The sequence below is a fragment of the Tupaia chinensis genome, unplaced genomic scaffold, assembly GCF_000334495.1.
Source record: "Tupaia chinensis unplaced genomic scaffold, TupChi_1.0 Scaffold000077_1, whole genome shotgun sequence".
NCBI classification, from domain to species: Eukaryota; Metazoa; Chordata; class Mammalia; order Scandentia; family Tupaiidae; genus Tupaia; species Tupaia belangeri.
The window spans coordinates 2,118,039-2,123,038 of NW_006159538.1; the positions used below are offsets into that span (position 1 = coordinate 2,118,039).

At 39.4% G+C, this 5,000-nt stretch overlaps 1 protein-coding gene and 1 long non-coding RNA gene across 4 annotated transcripts in view; one reads left to right on the plus strand and one right to left on the minus strand.

The window, feature by feature from the left end:
- SOX6 (SRY-box transcription factor 6) overlaps positions 1 to 5,000 on the plus strand; it is a 666,092-nt gene that overhangs the window by 188,186 nt on the left and 472,906 nt on the right. The window lies entirely within an intron of this gene.
- Positions 1 to 5,000, minus strand: part of LOC102467821 (uncharacterized) — a 17,217-nt gene that overhangs the window by 9,580 nt on the left and 2,637 nt on the right. The window contains exon 2 of the long non-coding RNA XR_333671.1: positions 2,277 to 2,494. This is a non-coding gene — a long non-coding RNA (uncharacterized LOC102467821). The remainder of the gene's footprint in view (positions 1 to 2,276; positions 2,495 to 5,000) is intronic.

Sequence of the window (5,000 nt, forward strand, 5' to 3'; positions counted from 1 at the left end):
AGGTTTTTTGCTATAGGGCACGTGTGCTCGCCAGAAAGACAGAGAGAGAAAGAGAGAATGAAAGCTAGAAATCATGCCCCAGGGGGATGGCCACACCGCAATCCCTTCTTCTCCATGGGCATGCACGCACATGCGCCTGGCATGAGTTTAAGTCACCGGGTCTAGGACTCAAACTGCACTTAACTACATGGGAGTCCAGCAACATAGCTATTGTGCCATCTGCTGGTCCCTCCTTGTCATCTTCTAAAATCTCTTTTTGTTTGACCTCCCGTAGCATTGTGTGTCTCTCCTTTAGTGCTTGTCCTTTACTAATTTTTATGGAAAGTCCTTCCTATCAGTTTCTGATAGAAAGTTGTGTGTGTGTGTGTATGTGTGTGTAGTACGTGTTTGTGTTGTGATATTTTTACTATAGGGTGTGTACGCTTACCAGAGCGACAGAGACAGGAAATGAGAAATCACACCCTGGGCAGATGGCCATGCCACAATTCCCTGTCCTCTATTCCTTTGGGATTTTGGGCACACATGCACATGCACCCAGCATGAGTTTCAAGCCATTAGGTCTGGGATTCTAACTGCAGTCGGTCACATGGAAGTCCAGTGCCTTAGCCACTATGCCACTGCTGACTCGTGTATGTGTGTGTGTGTATAGCACACAGAGATATTAAGTCTAATTTTCCTTAAATAATCAATACGACCATATAATAGCTACTGTACAAAAAACACTCAGTATGTAATTGTGTGAATTAAAAATTTTAAAAAATCTTTACACTCCCAATCCTTTTCATAATTTACCAGACCTGCATTGTCTTCTTAAATTTAACTTTTTTCCATGTACTGCTTCCTTTTTCTGTTTCCGTGTTATCCTGAGAGCTAGGAAGGAAGTAGTTTTTTGAATGTACAGATGAGTTGAATGAAACATTTTTAAAAAAGTGTAGTCTATTATTTATCACAAGAATCTAAAAATTCTAGATCTTGTGATGGGCAGTTGTGGGAGAAGGAATTGGCCTGTCATTGTCACTCTCCTGCTCAGGCTCCCACCATCCCATTGCTGTTTATGACTTTGGAGAAATGGGGGCTATGCCATGTTTCTGGTACTCACCAGCACAGTGGTTTGCTTATAGTCAGTGCTCTGACCATATATATGGGATGAATTTGCTATTAATGAACATTTCCTTGAGTGCCTCGGCCTTTCCTTCCTTTAATGGCTTTCTATGCTCCCCAGGCTTTCTCTGCATTTGTATTTTCCTTCAATTCCCTCATAGAAAGTTCTCTCTTTAGGAAAGAATTGGGTGTCACATTTAACAGAAGATATAAATGGCCAATAACAGTTTATTATGTAGTCCTCTTGTGGCATATACATTTACAAATGCAGAGATATTTTCAAATTAAAATTAAGATAAGTGAATTAAGTTATATGGGATCCCCATTAAAGATATAAGTGTTGAAATGTAAGTTAAAAAAAAAGGAGAGAGATAAAGATGTTGGTTTGCTTGATCTCATAGAAAAATGTTTATAGCTGGCCTCTAACCAGTTTTTGTAGTGCTTGGGAACCCATGAATAGAAATTTCTTGAGATAGTAGCTGCAGGTATGCCTCTAAGTCTTTGCAAGTGTTCTAAAAATTTAAACTTAATGGCAAAAGGCGAAGATAGAAAGTATGGAAAGTACCTTGGAGTATCTGTCTCTCAAGGGAGGGATGCAACTAAATGATCAAAAGAAGAATCTCGTTCTTGCTAGCCTTAAGAATTGATAGATTGGGACTAGCAGTTAGCATAATGCCTATGTTGCTGGATTCCTATGTAGTCGACCGTGGTTTGAGTCCTGGACCTGGTGGCTTAAACTCACACTGGGCGCGTGTGTGTGCATGCCCAAGATCCTGAGAGGAGAATGGAGGAGAAGGGGTTGCGGCGTGGCCATCCTCCCTTGGGGGGGGTGATTTCTCACTTTCTGTCTCTCTGTCTCTCTCTACCTTTCTGGTGAGCACACGTGCCCTATAGCAAAAACCTCTTAAAAAGCTAGACTTTTTAGTAACTCTTTTGGGACTGCTAGAAACAATTCAAAGAAATCTTTGCTGTGTAACTGCTTTACAACAAAGTGTTCACAATTGTATTAAAATTTTCCCCAAGTTACCTCAGTATAATAGTTATTGGAAAAACAAATCACTATGAATTGTACTATTCACTATTTTTCCTGTCTGTTATTTTTTTCCTGGTTTTCTTTAGGGAAGCAACCCTTCTTTCACTCTTGGTATATGTGGTTGAAGTGAGTTAGCTCTTACCGTCTCACGTCTTCAGAAGTGGGCACTCCATATAGCTGGCTGCAGTGAGGGTACAGAAATAAACATGTTATCCAACCTGGGCCAGTGAGACTCAATCTTGTTTTTTATTTTATTTTTTTTTTCCTGGAATTACTGGTGAAGATGCACTGGCTTTGTACTGAGGATGTGAATCTGGATCATCTCTTAGTCTGTTTTGCCTCTGAAGGGGAAGAGCCTGCCTAAGACAGAAATGGAGAGAGACCAGTTCTTAATCACATCATTTTAGTACTAAGTCCAGCCGGATCAGAAGCCAGGAATTTTCAGTTATGTGAACAAATAAATTGTTATTATTTTATGCTACAAAGCACATGTGTGCATATAAGATGCACATGTGCACGTGGGTGCGCACGCGCACGTTACAGTTTTCCTTCCTCAGCTCATCAGTTCTTTCTGATCGTGAACACCTGATCATGTGCCCAGAATACTTTCAGACCCACCTGGGGATCCAAACCCACTGTTGGCATGTGTCTCCCAGCACTATTGTCTAGTATGCTATGAACTGCACCACCAGGCTAGGCCAATAAGTTGTTCTCAATAAAGCTACTTTTGAGTTGGTTTTTATCACTTACAACTAGAAGTGTTCTGAATACTACCAAAATTGTATAGCTGATGGTACACTGATAGGATGCAGAATGTATGTGATGTAGAAAAATATCCTGATTCCAGGGATTCATTCAATATTTGCCATTTATTTATTACTATTTACTTTCCACAAGCATGAAGGAGTATGATATGATGGAAGTCATTACTGCTTAAATAAGTAGTTTTTTTTTTCCTTTTTTCCCCCTTCTTTTTCTTTTTAATATAATTTGCCAGTGGCACATGTCTCTCTCTTACCAGAGAGACACACAGAGACAAAGAGAGAAAACATGCTCTAGTGGAGTGTGGCCCCTCTGCAACCCCTTCTCTTCTATTTCTCCAACCTGTCAGGATTTGGGGCACATAAGCACAGGTGCCTGGCATGTTTTTTCAAGGCCCCAGGGCCAGGATTTGAATCATATGGTCGGCTCTGTGGGACCTGGGGCCCTTAAACACTAGGTCAGAGGGCTGACCCATAAACAAGGAGTTTCTACTGAAATAATTTTATTAGCACTGTCAAAGAATAAAATGCAAATGATATGATATATATTATATATGTAGCTTTTAGTTTAATTTGTGTTATTTTGAACAAGTTTATGGATCTTTCCCAGGTTAAGAATAGTTTTCCTATGCCCTAAATTAACGAAGTTGGAATTTGCTTATATTGTTAATATTCACTTGTCTTTTGCAATTTGATATTTTTGTTGCATGCATAACTTCAACAGGAATTGGAGAGGGTATTTTATCTTCCAATGCTGTGAAGAAATATCCTCCTCTTATGACATTTTCCTATGTTAATCCTACTCATTAATATATAATTCTATTGAAGATCCACTTTAATGGGTTTGCTCCAAAGAAGAGATCTTCTCACTAGTTTGGAAAAAAACAGAAATGAATATTATGATACAAATTTTGCTGTTTGCCTGAGAAACATAATCTAGATTTAGAAGAAAATTTATTCTCCAAGTAAAGCTATGCATATTTTATTTGACTTTGGTAAGTCACACTTAAAGAGGCAGTGTTTTTAATTGACTTTATTATGTAGGCTTTTGAGAGACCTCCATTTTGTCTGTTTTTACATTTTTTGAAATACGTATGTCAGGCGAGGTGGGTGTGGTGGTCAAGGTGGCTGGATCCCACATGGCCAACTGTGTGGTTCGAGTTCTGGACACTACAACTTGAAAAACAGGCTGGGTGCATGTGCCTCTGTGCCAAAAGTCTCAAAAGGAGGAAGAAATGGAAAAAGGACTATGGCATGCACATTCTTCATGGAGGAGGTGCTCTCTCTCTTCACTTGGCAAATGCACATACCTTCTGGCAATTCCTGTTTTTTTGTATGGCATGTGCACTTGCTGGAGATAGAGGAAGACAGAGGAAAGTGAGCAATCACCTCCCTCCATCCCCCGCCCCCAGGAGATAGCCCGGTCACAATCTCCTCTTCTCCATTCTTCCCTCATGACTTTGGGTATGCATGCCCATGTGCCTAGCATGCTATTCCACTTGGAACAGGATTTGTCAGCTTAGTCGGCCATGTGGGATCCAACTGCCCTAACCACTACCTCACCAACTGGCCCAAGGATGTATATTCTTAAGCAAATTTGGTCTTTTTTTTTTTTTTTTTTTTTTTTTACTGGCAAATATCAAGTTCTAAGGTCTCAAGTTGGCAGTTTTCTCTACTCTAAGAGTCTCACATCTGTTGCTTGGGTGTTGCTCTTTTCATTAGAAAATGATCACGGTCAGAGTTTGGGTGCTAGTTTTACTGGTGGAGTTTCTCAGAGGTAGTGGGTTTTGAAGTTTTATCATCAGTCATTGTATAGAATTTCCCTTTTCCTCAAATAACTCCAAATTTGCAAACTAGACCAAATAAAATTTAAAAAGCATAATATCCCTAGTAAGAGCTTATTCTAACTGCCTCTTTTTTATTTTTCTTTTAACCCTTCTATGTGGTAGTCTTTTTAGTCACTCACTGTATATCTCCCCTAAGCAAACCTGCTCACGGAATATCACATAATAGTTCACATACACCTTTATTATTATTTTTTGGTTACATTTTAAAAATTGAATCTACATTAAAACAACAGGAATTAAGATAAAATCTTACTCGCA